Here is a 17,103-nt window from a genome sequence, read left to right on the forward strand (position 1 = left end):
ATGTTTTTAAAATAAAAGATATAAGCTGTTTAATTGTTTTCAGAGGAACTGAAAACTCTGCATCTAAGCGTAAAAGGCAGGTATTTGTAACATTTTCAATAGTGTATCTTGCAATGCAACCTTTAGGAGTTTGCCCAGCTGCACAGTCGACAATGACCAAGCCTGGATTTATTTACGCCTATAAAGAATAAACATCTTTGCTTGCTACTAGCTGTCATTTATTACTACTATGACATAATTCAGAGAGGACTTAAGTCAAAGGATTTACTCTAAAACAAACCCTGGCTTTTTCTTTGCAACTACTGTTTCCAGATAAAACAGACTGACTTTTGAAGGCATTTAAAACAAGATCAGTTTAACAACAAAAATTTTTCTAGCTGGCTGGAACAATGTATATACCCTATGTAATTTTATGTCTGTTTTCTGTCATTCTTAGATGTAGATCTAAATATAAAGAACCAGAGAATGCTGACTAGTACCACCATTCTCAGATATAAAGCTATAGTTTCTAGTGAAATCTGGTACTGAAAGAGGCCTGTACGAGGTAAGAAAGGGAACTGGGTTCTTGAGCAATTTGGTTGCCAGTGGAAGGAGAAGTGTGAATCAAGTAAACATGTGAGCCCTCAGATCCACAGTGGAACATAGTTGTTAGTAACTTGGGCACTGGAGTCAGTTCCCAGGCTCAAATTGCAGCCATACAACTGGTGACCTTGCTCAAGTTACCTAACCCCTCTCAGCCCGGTTTCTGCAACTATGAAAGAGAGAGAGGGAGGCTAGTGCAATTTCAGAGGTGCTGTGAAGAAATTCAATTTAATAATGAATGTAACGTTCTAACAACAGGGTATCATAAGTGCTTTCCAAATAATAAAAACACTGTTACTTTAAATTACTAGTGAAAGCTTTCTGGACAGACAGCCTGGGGATACCCAATCTAAACTTTAAACTAAAATTAGATTGGTGTTATCCAAAATGATGCCATTTAAAAGTTCAATCTATGTAGTTATGAGGCTTTACAAACCTGCACCCACCATGTATACGTATTACAACGGCCACATAACTTCTACTATAATTTATATACAAATGTGTACATATTCCATGCTTAAACAATTGGAATACAAACATAGGAGATGTTTGTATTCCTGATGAGGAGATGAAACATAGGGAATACAAGGAAAACAACAAGGGGAAAAGCTCGACCTAAGTAGTATAATGTTCAGTCATGAGTTCTTTACTTCCTTAGGTTCCTTTGGATAAACCTGGAATATTTGTGGGCTTGTTAGTAAAGAATAAAAATAACTGATGCTGGACAGAGGAGCCTTAAAAAAAAAAAAAAAAAAGAACAATTTATTAGAGCTACTTTTGTGAGAGCTGAACTATAAAGAAAGCTGAGTGCTGAAGAATTGATGCTTTTGAACTGTGGTGTTGGAGAAGACTCCTGAGGGTCTCTTGGGACTGCAAGAAAATCAAACCAGTCAATCCTAAAGGAAATCAGTTCTGAATATTTCATTGGAAGGACTGAGGCTAAAGCTGAAGCTCCAATACTTTGGCCACCTGATGTGAAGAGCTGACTCCTTGGAAAAGACCCTGATGCTGGGAAAGATTGAAGGCGGGAGGAGAAGGGGATGACAGAAGATAAGATGGTTGGATGGCATGACCGACTCGATGGACATGAGTTTGAGTAAACTCCGGGAGTTGGCAATGGACAGGGAGGCCTGGCGTCCTGCAGTCCATGAGGTTGCAAGGAGTCGGACACAACTGAGTGACTGAACTGACTTTTGTACCATGGTAATTGTGTTAAACACAAAATATAGTTATCAACTGTCCTTTTTCCCTAGATGTACAAGCAGTGTTAAATATTAATGTAAGCGTCTTTTTAAGATTTCCAAATGGGCAACATTTTACTATCACTTGTTTGAACTTATGTTGCATGTAGACTCTGGCCTGAAGTTTTTATTTTGAAATTGCAAAGAAAACTTTATTTTGAAATCTCAAAGGAAGTTGTAAAGATAGTACATAAATGTTCTGTGTACTCTTTACCCAGTTTCCTCCAATTATTACATAATACATATTAATAACTTCAGTACAAAATCAAAACCAGGACATTTACATTTATACGGTGAGTGTATATAGTTCTATGCCATTTTATCACAAGTATTGCTGTTCAGTCACTCAGTTATGTCTGACTCTTTGCAATCCCATAGACTGCAGCACGCCAGGCTTCCCTGTCCTTCACTATCTCCCAGAGTTTGCCCAAACTCATGTCCATTGAGTCAGTGATGTCATTTAACCATCTCATCTCCTGTCGTCACCTTTTCCTCCTGCCTTTAACTGTTCCCAGCATCAGGGTTTTCCCCCCTATTGAGTCAGCTCTTCACATCAGGTGGCCAAAGTATTGGAGCTTCAACTTCAGCATCAGTCCTTCCAATGAATATTTGAGATTGACTTCCTTTAGGATTGACTGGTTTGATCTCCTTGCAGTCCAAGGGACTGTCAAGAGTCTTCTCCAACACCACAGTTTGAAAGCATCAATTCTTTGGCACTCAGCCTTCTTTATGGTCCAACTCTCATATCCATACATGACTAGTAGAAAAACCATAGCTTTGACTATACGGACCTTTGTCAGCAAAGTAATGTCTCTGCTTTTTAATACACTGTCTAGGTTTGTCACAGCTTTTCCTCCAAGGAACAAGCGTCTTTTAATTCACAAGTATAGATTTCATGAAAACATCACTTCAATCAAGATACAGAATTATCACACTACAAAGATTTCCTTCATGTTATCCTTTTATAATCACACTTTACTGTACTTCCATCTACTATCCCTACCCTTGGCAACCATTAATCTGTGATTTTGAGAATGTTATATAAAACAGATTATACCATATGTGACTTTTGAGACTGGCTTTTTTCACTCAATGTAACACTTTAAAGTCCATCCAAGTTGGTGCATGTAAAACCAGTTCATTTCTTGTTAATACTGAGTACTACTGTACAACATAGATTATTTACTTGGTTGCGTCGGGTCTCAGCCATGGGACATGGGATCGTCGTGTCACGTGGGATCTTTTGCTTCAGGCGGCACACAGACTCTTCTAGTTGGCGTATGCAGGGCTTAGCTGCTTTGTGGACCTCCCCTGCATCGCAAGGCAGATTCTTAACTAACGGACCACCAGGGAAGTCCTCTTAACTAGTTTTCTAATCATCTGTCTATTGAGGGACATTTCAGTTACTCCTATTTGGGGCTATTACAAATAAAGATGCTCTGAACAATCATGTACAGGTTTTAATGTGGACCTACATTTTCATTTCTCTGAAATAAACGCTCAGGAGTGCAACTGTTGGGTGGTATGGTAAGTACATGTTTAGTTTTACAAGGAACTGCCAAAGTATGTTCCAGAACGACTAAGCCATTTTATGTTCCTATTAGCAATGTATAAAAGATCCACTTTCTCTGCATCCTTCCCAGAATTTGGTATTGCCACTAGCTTTTATTTTAAAAATTCTAGTAAGAGTTTTTCCCATGTAGTTCAGTTAGTAAAGAATCTGCCTGCAACGCAGGCGAGCTGGGTTCGATCCCTGGATCGGGAAGATTCCCTTGAGGAGGGCATGGCAACCCACTCCAGTATTCTCACCTGGAGAATCCCATGGACAGAGGAGCCTGGCAGTCTACAGTCCATGGGGTCCCAAAGAGTCGGACACAACTTAGCAACTAGACCAAACCAGTAAGAGTGCAGTGTATCTCATCATGGTCTTTGCCATTTCCCTAATGGCAAGTGATGTTGAACATTTTGCATATTCTGTTTACCATCTATAGTCCCTCCTGGGTGAAGTGTTCGCTCATTTCTTTTAGTTCACTTTCTAAAAATGGACTGTGTAGATTTTACTACTGAACTTTGAAAGTTCTTCATGTATTCTAGACATGAATATTTTGTGAAGAGGCTGGCATTTTTCTCTCCTATAGCTTGTGTTTCATCCTCTTAACAGGATCTTTTGTGACGGGAAACATTTTTCATATTAATGAAGTCCGTTTATTGGTTTTTTCCTTTACCAAGCCTTAGCTCCCAAAGACTTCTTGTGTGTTAGCATCTGAAAGTTTTACGTTTAAATCTAGAATCCATTTTGAGTTAATTTTAGTATCAAATGCAAGGTTTAAGCCAAGGTTCATGTTTTTGGTTGTGGATATCTAGCTGCTCTAGCATCATTTCCTGAGAAGACTATCTTTTCTCTGTTAAGTTGCTTTTGTGTGTTCGTCAAATATCAGCTGGCCATACTTGTGTGGGGCTATTTCTGGGTTCCCAATTCTGTTCCATCAACTTATGAATTTATCCCTTCACCAACACTGCACCAATACCACACAGTATCAACTACTGTAATTATATAATGTCTTGAAATTGGGTAGTGACTGCTCCCACATTTTTCTTCTTTTAAAAGTTATTTTCAGCTATTCTACTTCCTTTGCCTTTCCATATCAAATTTTAACTTAATCTTATTTAGCAATTATGTTAAACTTGCACTTTGAGGATAAATTACATCTGTAGACTCTTGCATGAACACGCTGTCTCTTCATTTCTCTAAATCTTTGCTTTCTTTCATCAGTGTTTCATAGTTTTGAGCATACAAGTCCTATACATGTTTTGTGAGGTTTACACCCAAGTTTTTCATGTTTTTGAGTAACTGAACATGGCACTGCATTTTAATTTTGGTTGCTATGTGTTCAGTGCTAATAAACAGAACCATATATCCTGGACCCTGCTGATCCGATTTCTAATTCCAGGAGTTTTCTATATTCCCTGGGGTTTTCCAGTTAGACAGTTACATCATTTAGATTTTTTTTTTTCTCATATGCCTTTTACTTTCCTACCTTGCTGTCCTAGCTAGAACTTTCAGCACTGTGCCAAAGAGCAGTAACGAGAGGTGGCATGCTTCTTTTGATCACAATCTATAAAGAAAACATGCAGTCTTTCACCACTAAGTTAGATTTTTGTATATATTCTTTATCGCATTAAGGACTGTTGTTGTTCAGTTGCTAAGTTGTGTCTGACACTCTTTGATCCCATGGACTGCAGCACACCAGGCTTCCCTGTCCTTCACTATCTTCCAGTTTGCATAAATTCATGTCCATTGAGCTGGTGATGCCATTTAACCATTTCATTCTCTGCCGTCCTCTTCTTTTGCCTTCAATCTTTCCTATAGTCAGGGTCTTTTCCAATGTCAGCTCTTTGAAGCAGGTGGCCAAAATACTGGAGCTTCAGCATCAGACCTTCCAATGAGAATTCAGGGTTGATTTCCTTTAGGATTGACTGGTTTGATCTCCTTGCAGTCCAAGAGACTCTCAAGAGTCTTCTCCAGCACCACAATTCAAAAGCGTCAATTCTTCGGCACTCAGCCTTCTTTATGGTGTTCCGTACACGACTACTGGAAAAACCATAGCTTTGACTAGAGGGACCTGTGTTGGCCAAGTGATGTCCCTGCTTTTTAAAACACTGTCTACATTTGTCATAGCTTTCCTTCCAACGATCAAGTGCCTTTTAATTCCATGGCTGTAGTCACCATCCACAGTGATTTTGGAGCCTAAGAAAGTAAAATCTGTCACTATTTGCACTTTTCACCCCATCTATTTGCCATGAAGTGATGGGACCAGATGGTACCATCTTAGTTTTCTGAATGTTGAGTTTTAAGCCAGTTTTTTTCACTTTCCTCTTTTGCCCTCATCAGGAGGCACTTTAGTTTCTCTTCACTTTCTGCCATTATTAGAGTAGTACCATCTGCATATGCGAGGTTGCTGATATTTCTCCCAGCAATAGTGATTCCACCTTGTGGTTCATCCAGCCCAGCATGTTGTGTGATATACTCTGCATAGAAGTTAAATAAGCAGGGTAATAATTACAGCTTTGTTGTACATCTTTCCCAATTTGGAACCAGTCAGTTGTTCCATGTAGGGTTCTAACTGTTGCTTCTTGATCTGCATTAAGTTTCAAAGGAGGCAGGTAAGGTGATCTGGTATTCCATCTCTTTCAGAATTTTCCACAGTTTGTTGTGATCCACAGAGTCAAAAACTTTAGGGGAGTCAATGAAGCAGATGTTTCTCTGCAATTCCCTTGCTTTCTCTATGATCCAGCGAATGTTGGTAATTTGATCTCTGATTCCTCTGCCTTTTCTAAATCCAGCCTGTACATCTGGAAGTTCTCAGTTCATGTATTGTTGAAGCCTAGCTTGAAGGATTTTTAGTAAGCATAACCTTACTAGCATGTGAAGTGAGCACAACTCTACAATAGAACATTCTTTGGCATTGCCCTTCTTTGGGATTGGAATGAAAACTGACCTTTTCCAGTCCTGTGGCCACTGCTGAGTTTTCCAAATTTGCTGGTATGTTGAGTGCAGCAATTTAACAGAATCATCTTTTCGGATTAGAAATAGCTCATCTGGAATTCCATTATCTCCACTAGCTTTGTTTGTAATTATGCTTCCTAAGGCCCTCTTGACTTCATACTCCAGAAGGTCTGGCTCTATCTGACCAACCACACCATCGTGGTTATCCTAATCATTAAGACCTTTCTTGTATAGTTTCTCTGTGTATTCTTGCCACCTCTTCTTTTTCTTGGGGACAGTTTTAGTCATCATCTCCTGTATAATGCTACAAACCTCTGTCCACAGTTCTCAGGCACTCTGTCTACTAGACCTAATCCCTTGAATCTATTCATCAACTCCACTGTATAATCTGGGGTGCCATCTGCTCCTGGGCAGCAGATTGGTCCTAAAGCAGCGGGCGACAGTGAAGAGGTGAGGTGCCCTCTGCTCCTGGGGAGCAGAATGGCCCAAGGTGGCCAGCAGCAGTTGTGGGGCTGGGGAGCCCTCTGCTCCTGGGCGTCCTCCAATATTGGCCCCAGCCTTCTCCAGATCCCTTCCCGGCGACTCCAGCAGGGCCTCTGCCTCAGCCCCTAGGTGGCACACTGACCAACGCTGAGCGCCAGTGGGGGTTTACGCACTCAAAAAGGCATGGGACAACCAGCGTGCCAGGCATGCCATCTAGCTACATGGAGTAGCTAAAAGGCATGTCCCTGCTAGTCAGGGCCTGATAAAAAACGTGGTCCACTGGAGAAGGGAATGGCAACCACTTCAGTATTCTTGCCTTAAAACCCTATGAAGAGCATGAAAAGGCAAAAAGATACGACACTGAAAGATGAACTCCCCAGATTGGTAGGTGTCCAATATGCTACTGGACGAACCTGCTGGGGAAGAGCAAGAAAACAGCTCCAAAAACAATTAAGAGGCTGAGCCAAAGCGATGACAATGCCCAGCTGTGGATGTGTTTGGTGGTGAAAGTAAAAGTCTGATGTAAAGAACAATACTGCATAGGAACCTGGAATGTTAGGTCCATGAATCAAGGTAAATTGGAAGTGGTCAAACAGAATATGGCAAGAGTGAACATCAATATTTTATGAATCAGTGAACTAAAATGGACAGGAATGAGCAAATTTAATTCAGATAACTATTATGTCTACTACTGTGCGCAAGAATCGCTTAGAAGAAATGAACTAACCCTTATAATTAACAAAAAGAGTCCAAAATGCAGTTCCTGGATGCAATCTCAAAAACAACAGAATGATCTCAGTTCATTTCCAATGCAAACCATTCAACATCACAGTAATCCAAGTCTATCCCCCAACCAGTAATGCCAAAGAAGCTGAAGTTGAACAATTCTCTGAGACCTACAAGACCTCCTAGATCTAACACCAAAAAAAAAAAGATGTCCTTTTCATCATGGAGGACTGGAATACAAAAGTAGAAGTCAAGAGACACCTGGAATAACAGGCAAATTTGGCCTTACAAATTGGTTACAAAATGAAGCAGGTCAAAGGCTAACAGTTTTGCCAACAGAATGCACCGGTCATAGCAAACACCCTCTTCCAGTAACACAAGAGACGACTCTACACATGGACATCACCAGATGATCAATACCAAAATCAGACTGATTATATTCTTTGCAGCCAAAGATGGAGAAGCACTATACAGTCAGCAAAAATAAGACCTGGAGTTGATTGTGGCTCAGATTATCAGCTCCCTATTGCAATATTTAGGCTCAAATTGAAGAAGTAGGGAAAACCACTAGGCCATTCAGGTATGGCCTAAATCAAATCCCTTATGATTATTCGGTGGAGGTAACAAATAGATTCAAGGGACTAGATGTGGTAGACAGAGTGCTGAAGAATTATGGATGGAGGTTTGTACCACTGTACAGGAGGTGGTGACTAAAACCATCCCCAAGAAAAAGAAATGCAAGAAGGTCCAGTGGTTTTCTAAGGAGGCCTTACAAATAGTTGAGAAAAGAAGAAAAGTGAAGGCAAAGGAGAAAGGGAAAGATATACTCAATTGAATGCAGAGTTCCAGAGAATAGCAAAAAGAGATAAAAAAGACTTTCGTGAACAAAGCAAAGAAATAGAGGGAAACAATAGAATGGGAAAGACTAGAGTTCTCTTCAAGAAAACTGGAGATACCCAAGAAACAGTTCCTGCAAAGATCAGCACAATAAAGGACAGAAATACGGCAAGGACCTGAGAGAAGCAAAAGACATTAAGAAAAGGTGGCAAGAATACACAGAAGAAACTGTACAAAAAAGATCTTAACAAACCAGATAACCACAATGGTGTGATCACTCACCTAGAGCCAGACATCCTGGAATGTGAAGTCAAGTGGGCCTTAGGAAGCCTCACTACGAACAAAGCTCATGGAGATGATGGAATTCCAGCTGAGCTATTTCTAATCCTAAAAGATGATGCTGTTAATGTGCTGCACTCCATATATAAAAAAATTTGGAAAACTCCGCAGTGGCCACAGGACTGGAAAAGGTCAGCTTTCATTCAAATCCCAAAGAAGGACAATGCCAAAGATTGTTCAAACTACTGCACAACTGTGCTCATTCCACATGTTAGAAGGTAATGCTCAAAATCCTTCAAGCTAGGCTTCAACAATACATGAACCAAGAACTTCCAGATGTACGAGCTGGATTTAGAAAAGGCAGGGTAAGCAGATCAAACTCCCAATATCCAGTGGATCACAGAAAAAGCAAGGAAATTCCAAACAAAATCTACTTTCGCTTCACTGACTATGCTACAGTCTTTGACTCTGTGGATTGCAACAAACTGTGGAAAATTCTGAAAGAGATGGGAATACCAAACCACCTTACCTGCCTCCTGAGAAACCTGTATGCAGGTCAAAGAACAACAGTTAGAACTGGACATGGAACAATGAATTCATTCAAAATTGAGAGGAGTACATCAAGACTGTATATTGTCACCCTGCTTACTTAACTTCTATGTAGATACATCATGCAAATGCAGGACTGAATGAAGCACAAACTGGAATCAAGATTGCTGGGAGAAAGATCAACAAACTCAGATACAGAGATGATACCACATTAATGGCAGAAAGTGAGGAGGAACTAAAGAGCCTCTTGATGAAGGTAAAAGATGTGTGTGCAAAAGCTGGCTTAAAACTCAACATTCAAAAAACTAGGTCATGTCATCTAGTCCCACCACTTCATGGCAAATAGACTGGGGAAAAGAGAAAACAGCGACAGCTTTCATTTTCTTGGGCTCCAAAATGACTGCAGACAGTGACTGCAGCCACAAAATTAAAAGACGCTTGTTCCTTGGAAGAAAAGCTATGACAAACCTAGTGGCTTCCCTGGTGGCTCAGTGGGTAAAGCGTCTGCCTGCCATGTGGGAGGCCCAGGCTCAGTCTCCGGGTCGGGAGGTTTCCCTGGAGAAGGAAATGGCAAGCCACTCCACTACTTTTGCCTGGAAAATTCCACGGACTGAGGAGCCTGGTAAACTACAGTCCATGGGATTGCAAATAGTCGCACACAACTGAGCAACTTCTCTTGACAAACTTAGATAGTGTATTAAAAAGCAGAGACATCACTCTGCCAACAAAGATCTGTGTAGTCAAAGCTATGGTTTTTCCAGTAGTCATGTACAGATTTGAGAGCTGGACCGTAAGGAAGGCTGAGTGTCAAAGAACTGATGCTTCTGAATTGTGGTGCTGGAGAATACTCTCGACAGTCCCTTGGACAGCAAGGCGACCAAACCAGTCAATCCCAAAGAAAATCAACCCTGAATATTCACAGGAAAGACTGATGCTGAAGCTGAAGCTCCAATACTTTGGACACCTGATGCAAAGAGATGACTCATTGGAAAAGATCCTGATTCTGGGAAAGACTGAGTGCAAGAGGAGAAGGGAGTGACAGAAGATGAAATGGTTGGTTGGCATCACCAACTCAATGGCAATGAGTTTGAGCAAACTCATGGAGACAGTGAAGGACAGAGAAGCCTGGTGTGCTGCAGTTCATGGGGTTGCAAAAAGTCAGACACCACTTAGCAACTAAACAACAGCTACTGTATAATCATAAAGGATTTGTTTCAGGCTGAGTGGCCTAGTAGCTTTCCCCACTTTCTTCAATTTAAGCCTGAATTTTGCAGTAAGGAGCTGATGAGCTGAGCCAGAGTCAGCTCCATGTCTTGTTTTAGCTGACTGTATAAAATTTTTTCATCTTCAGCTACAAAGAACATAATCAATCTGATTTCAGTACTGACTATTTGGTGATGGTAAAGTCATCTCTAAAAGGATCTCCTGTGTTGCTGGGAAAGGGTTTTTGCCACAATCAATGTGTTCTCTTGACAAAACTCTGTTAGCTTTTGCCCTGCTGCATTTTGTACTCCAAGGCCTGGTATCTCTTGACTTCCTATTTTTGCATTCCAATTCCCTATGATATGAAAAGGACATCTTTTTTTAGTGTTAGTTCTAGGAGGTCTTGTAGGTATTTATAGAACTAGTCAACTTCAGCTTCTTCGGCATTAATGGTTGGGGAATAGACTTGGATTACTGTGATGAATGGTTTGCCTTGGAAATGAACTGAGATTATTCTGTCACTTTTGAGATTTGTACCCAAGTACTGCATTTTGGACTCTCCTGTTGACTATGTAGGCTACTCCTTTTCTGCTAAGGGATTCTTGCCCACAGTAGTAGATATAATGGTATCTTATATTCCTACTTGGCTATGAGTATGAACATGAAACTCAAGTGTTGAAACTTGTTAAATGCTTTACTAAATGCACCGATGTAATCATGTCCTGATTTACTTTTTCAGCCTGTTAGCATGATAGATTGCATTAACTGATTTTTCAATACTGAACCAGCCTTGCATCGTGGGATAATCACCATTGGGTCATTGATGTATAATCCTTTTGTAGATTGATGGATTCTACTTGCTATTATTTTGTACCACCTTTGTCTGGTTTGGGCATTGAGAAAACACAGATTGCAAATGAATATAGGAGTCTTCACTCCCCTTGTATTTTCTGCACAAGATTGCATAGAGTTGATGTTAACTCTTAAAAACACCTTGCAGATTTCTCTGCTACAACCTGGGCCCAGTAATTTTTTTTATGAGAATTTTTATATTATTAATTCAATTTCCCTAATAGCTGTAAGTCTATTCAAATGATCTATTTCATATTGGGTAAGTTATGGTAGTTTATACTTTTTTAGGAATTGGCTGATTTCATCTAAGTTGTCAAATTTATGTGTGTAAAGTTATAGGATTTCCTTATCTCTGATGTTTGCAGGGACTGTAGTTGACATTCTGGTATTAGTAATTTACGTCTTCTTCGGTGTTGCTGAAGTCTGTCAGTTTCACTGATCTTTCCCCCAAGAACAAGCTTGTTATTTAATCAAGTTTATCTATTATTTTCAACTTCATTGATCTCCACTCTTTATTTCATTCCGTTTGCTTACTTTGGGTTTATTCTACTCATCTTTTTCCAGTTCCTAGAGGTGAAAGTTAAGATTACTGATTTGAGACTTTTCTTCTTTTCTAATTATGTGTTATATTTCCTTCATCACTGCTTTAGCTACACAGACCTTGTTTCCATAGTGTAGTGGTTATCACATTTGCCTCACATGAAAGGTCCCTGGTTTGAAACTGGGTGGAAACAGACTTTCTCTTTGGGCTTCCCTGGTGGCTCAGAAGGTACAGAATCTGCCTGCAATGCAGGAGACCTGGGTTTGATCCCTGGGTTGGGAAGATCTGCTGGAGAATGGAATGGCTACCCACTCCAGTAATCTGGACTGGAGAATTCCATGGACAGAGGAACCTGGCAGGCTACAATCCATGGGGTCGCAAAGCGTGGGACACGACTGACCGACTTTCACTTTAGCTACCTCTCACAAATTTTGACATATATTATTTTCATTTTCTCTTCAGTTCAATGTATTTTAAAATTTCTCTTCAAATTATCCAATATTTGCTGCTGCTGCTAAGTCACTTCAGTCGTGTCCGACTCTGTGCAACCCCATAGACAGCAGCCCACCAGGCTTCCCCATCCTTGGGATTCTCCAGGCAAGAACACTGGAGTAGGTTGCCATTTCCTTCTCCAATGCATGAAAGTGAAAAGTGAAAGTGAAGTCGCTCAGTCGTGTCTGACTCTGTGCAACCCCATGGACTGCAGCCTACCAGGCTCTTTCGTCCATGGGATTTTCCAGGCAAGAGTACTGGAGTGGGGTGCCATTGCCTTCTCCGTGTCCAATATTTAGAGGTCTGTTGTTGAGTTTTTAAGTATCTGGATATTTTCTTATTATCTTTCTGTTATTCTAGTTTGATTCCTTTGTGATCAGAGAACACATTCCATATGATTTGGTTCTTTCAAATTTGTTAGTTGTGTTATGCCCAGGTTAGGTCTATCTTGATATACATTCTGTAGGCTTTGAAAAAAACGTGTACTGTGCTGTTGCTGGGCAGAATGCTCTATAAACACTGATTAGAACCTTGCTGGTTAACGGTGTTGCGTTCTCCTATATTCTTGCTGATTTTCTGTCTAATGGTTTTATCATTTGTTGAGAAACATGTTGAAGCCTCCAACTCTAACTGTGAATATGTCAATTTCTCCTTTCAGTTCTACCAGTTTTTCATCTTTATTTTGCAGTTATATTATTAGGAATATACACATTTAGCACTGCTATGTATTCTCAGTGAACTGACTCTTCACTCTGAAGGGTATTTTGCCTGAATATTTTATCTGTGTATTGCCACTCCAGCTTTCTTTTGATTAATGTTTACACAGTATATTTTCCCTTTCTTTTAATTTTAACTCACCTGTATCAATGAAACAAGTTTATCCAAGACACCACATAATTTGGTTGTTTTTTAAATCCATTCTGACAATCTCTTTTTAAACTGGTATGTTTAGACTATTTAATTTTAATGAAATTATTGCTAAGTTTGGATTTAAGCCTACCAGTAGTTTGTTTTCAGCTTGTTCTCTATTTTTAATTCCTTTTCCCCTCTCTGGACTTCTTGTGCCTTATACAAACATTTTTTAGTACTACAATTTAATTTATTGCATTCTTTTTTACTGTATCTCTTTATGTAGTTTTTATAATAGTCATGTCAACTACAATATACACTCAATTTTCATAGTCCACTTAAAATCAACATTCTACCACTTCAAGGAGAATGTATAAGCCTTACCACCCATACTATTTTGTTTTTTATTTCCTGTATCTCTATATGTTTTGACATCTTGGGAGGCCTTTCAGACATGGGGAGAGATTCCCCCACCTCCAGCCAGGGTTAGTTGATTCCTTGGAGTTGTGGGCAGCCTGCTTAGAGCTTCCCTTTCACATACACAGGCCCATTTTCCTTATCTAATTCACATACCAAGCCTTGTAACAATCCAAGGCCAGGTACCAAACAACTAAGGACAGCTGCTATGCCCCAAAGCCAACAGGAGTTATCCAGACTCGCCAGTCCTGCTGTGTCTTCCCCTCACTCCTGCTTCCGCATGTGTGCTCAGTTGCGCAGTTGTACCAACTCTGTGACTCCATGAGCTGTAGCCTGCCAGGTTCCTCTGTCCATGGGACTTCCCAGGCAAGAATACAGAAGTGGGTTGCCATTTCCTTCTCCAGAGGATCTTTTTGACCCAGGGATCAAACCTGCATCTCCTACACTGGCAGGCAGGTTCTTTACCGCTGTGGCACCTGGGATTCCATCTCCTGGATATTGTCACCCTGCTTATTTAACTTATATGCAGAGTACATCATGTGAAATGCTGGGCTGGATGGCTCACAAGCTGGAATCAAGATTGCCAGGAGAAATATCAACAACCTCAGATATAAATGATACCACTCTAATGGCAGAAAGTGAAGAGGAACTAAAGAGCCTCTTATGAGGGTGGAAAAAGCTGGCTTAAAACTCAACATTCAAAAAAACAAAGATCATGGCATACAGTCCCATCATTTCATGGCAAATAGATGGGGAAAAAGTGGAAACAGTGATGGATTTTATTTTCCTGGGCTCCAAAATCACTGAGAATGGTGACTGCAGTAATGAAATTAAAAGATACTTGCTCCTTGGAAGAAAAGCTATGACAAACCTAGACACTGTATTAAAAAGCAGAGACATCACTTTGTTGACTAAGGTCCATATAGCCAAAGCTTCGGTTTTTCCACTAGCTGTGTACAGATATGAGAGTTGGACCATAAAAGCTGAGTGCCAACAAATTGATGCTTTAGAACTGTGGTGTTAGAGAAGACTCTTGACAGTCCCTTGGACTGCAAGGAGATCAAACCAGTCAATCCTAAAGGAAATCAATCCCAAATATTCATTGGAAGGACTGATGCTGAAGCTGAACCTCCAATACTTTGGCCACCTGATGTGAAAAGCTGACTCAATAGGGAAAAAAAACCCTGATGCTGGGAAAGACTGAAGGCAGGAGGAGAGGGTGACCACAGAGGATGAGATGGTTTAATGGCATCACCAACTCAATGGACATGAGTTTGAGCAAAGTCCAGGAGACAGTGAAGGACAGGGAAGCCTGGCATGCTGGAGTTGCATGGAGTCACAAAGAGTCAGACATGGCTTAGCGACTGAACAACAGCAGCAACCAAAAATGCCTAGCAAGGGGGAGGCATGCTCTCTTTTCTTGGAAAATGTAAGTAATCAAAATCTTCTTTTAACAGCATTGACTTCTCCATGCCATCACTCTGTCACCTCCATAACTCAAACTCCTGTAGGAACTCATCATATGAGTTCCTTTACCCTTGGTCTACCCTCCTTGTTCTCTTGTATGTTATAGCTATCTCATAAATTACACAAGTATAAAGTTGAAATCCTATCAGACAATGTCATAAATTTCACTTTCAACCACTAACTCAAAGAACTCAAGGGGAGACAGTAATCTATTATATTTACCAGATACAATGTTATCATTTCTGTCTGAAAAGCTTCCTTTAGCAATTCTTTTGTAGCAGGCTACTGGCAATGATTTCCTAGTTTTTTCCTCAGCCAAGAATGCTTTATCATGCTTTATTTTACTTTCATTCTCAAAGAATAATTTCACTGAACAGAGAATTCTTGGTCCTTTTCTTTCACCACTTAAATAATAATGTGCTACTTCTCTGGCCTCCATGGTTTCTGATCATTTACTCACTACAGTTGTTTCCTGAACTTTTTTGTCGCGATGCTTTTTTGATTTTTAATGTCTTCAGTTTTCAGCAGTGTGGTTATGGCATGTCTGGGTGTGGAATTCTTTGAGTTTATTATGCTTGCATTCACAACTTCTTGAATCATTATGTTTACATCTTCTGCCAAATTTGGGAAGTGTTCTGCTATTACTTCTCCAAATATTTTTTTTAGAACCACACTTTGTCCTCTACTCATCTTGTTCAGATTACAAAGTTCACTGAACTCCTCTGTCATCTCCACTTAAAATCTAAGTTCATCCAGAGAGGTGCTATTTAGGTTATTGTAGCTTTCAGTTCTAACCTTTTCATTTGGTTCTTCTTTATGTCTTCTACTTCTTTGCTGAAACTATTTTTCTAATAGCTTTAAGAGTACTTGTGATTAGCCTGTTGAAGCATTTTTATAATACATGTTTTAAATTCTTTGTTAAATAATTTCAACACCTGTGTTGTCTTGGCACTGATGTCCTCTGTCTTTTCTCATGCTGCTGCTGTTGCTAAGTCGCTTCAGTCGTGTCCAACTCTGTATGACCCCATAGACGGCAGCCCACCAGGCTTCCTTGTCCCTGGGATTCTCCAGGTAAGAACACTGGAGTGGGCTGCCATTTCCTTCTCCAATGCATGAAAGTGAAAAGTGAAAGTGAAGTTGCTCAGTCGTGTCCAACTCTTTGCGACCCCATGGACTGCAGCCTACCAGGCTCTTCCATCCATGGGATTTTCCAGGCAAGAGTACTGAAGTGGGTTCCCATTGCCTTCTCCACTTTTCTCATGAGAGCTGACATTTTCGAGGTTCTTCATATGCCAAGTAATTTTGTATTGTATCCATTTTCAATACTGAGTTCTAGCTCATTTAAACAAATCTGTGATGGAAGTCAGCACTTCTGTTCTAGCAGGTATTCAATCTAGTTAGACTCAGGCTGCAAGAGGTACCCAGTCTTCTGTGAGCTGTGGTTCCAATATCAGTTCATTTTTTAAAGCCTTTGCAGCGCTATTTGTATCTGTCCCACAGGTGTGGTACCCAGTGGCCAATCGGGGACCTGGCTGGTGGTTTTCCTATTAGTTCAGTACTCGAAAGTCTTTGCTGTGCTGACAGGGAGTAGATCCACGCATGTGTGTAACTTGGGGATGAGCCTGGGAGATCATAAACAACTATTAGGGAGTCATTTTTCTGAGCTCCTCCCTCTCTGCCATCTTTCTAGTGCTTTCTGGTTCCCTGGGCTCCTCTTTTCAGTCTTCCAGTCAGAAAGCTAGGGCTTTGGTTACCCCATTTTGTTGCACTTCTGCAACTGTGCCTGGGTCCAGCCAAAGGACAGAGAGGGAGAGAAAGCAACAAGACTGGCCCTATCCTCTCAGGACGACAACCCCACCAATCAGAGGGGAAGGTTCTCCTCCCCCAGAATTCTGGCTTCTGCAAGCTACTGCCACCATCATGGGTGTTCAGAACCTGGTATCCAACAGAACGAAGAAAAACATTGGAGTATCTATGATATAGACCTTCACATATCATAGATACTCCATTTACTGTCCCTTGAGTTAAAACTGGAGGGCTTCTCCTGGTGCTCTTTTTATGCCCTAGTGCCCATTTCC

The 17,103-nt window shown here is 40.5% G+C and overlaps 1 protein-coding gene across 4 annotated transcripts in view; it reads right to left on the bottom strand.

Annotated features, from left to right (window-relative positions):
- Positions 1-17,103, bottom strand: part of N4BP1 (NEDD4 binding protein 1) — a 63,493-nt gene that overhangs the window by 27,139 nt on the left and 19,251 nt on the right. The window lies entirely within an intron of this gene.

Source organism: Bubalus kerabau, chromosome 17 (assembly GCF_029407905.1).
Source record: "Bubalus kerabau isolate K-KA32 ecotype Philippines breed swamp buffalo chromosome 17, PCC_UOA_SB_1v2, whole genome shotgun sequence".
NCBI lineage: Eukaryota > Metazoa > Chordata > Mammalia > Artiodactyla > Bovidae > Bubalus > Bubalus kerabau.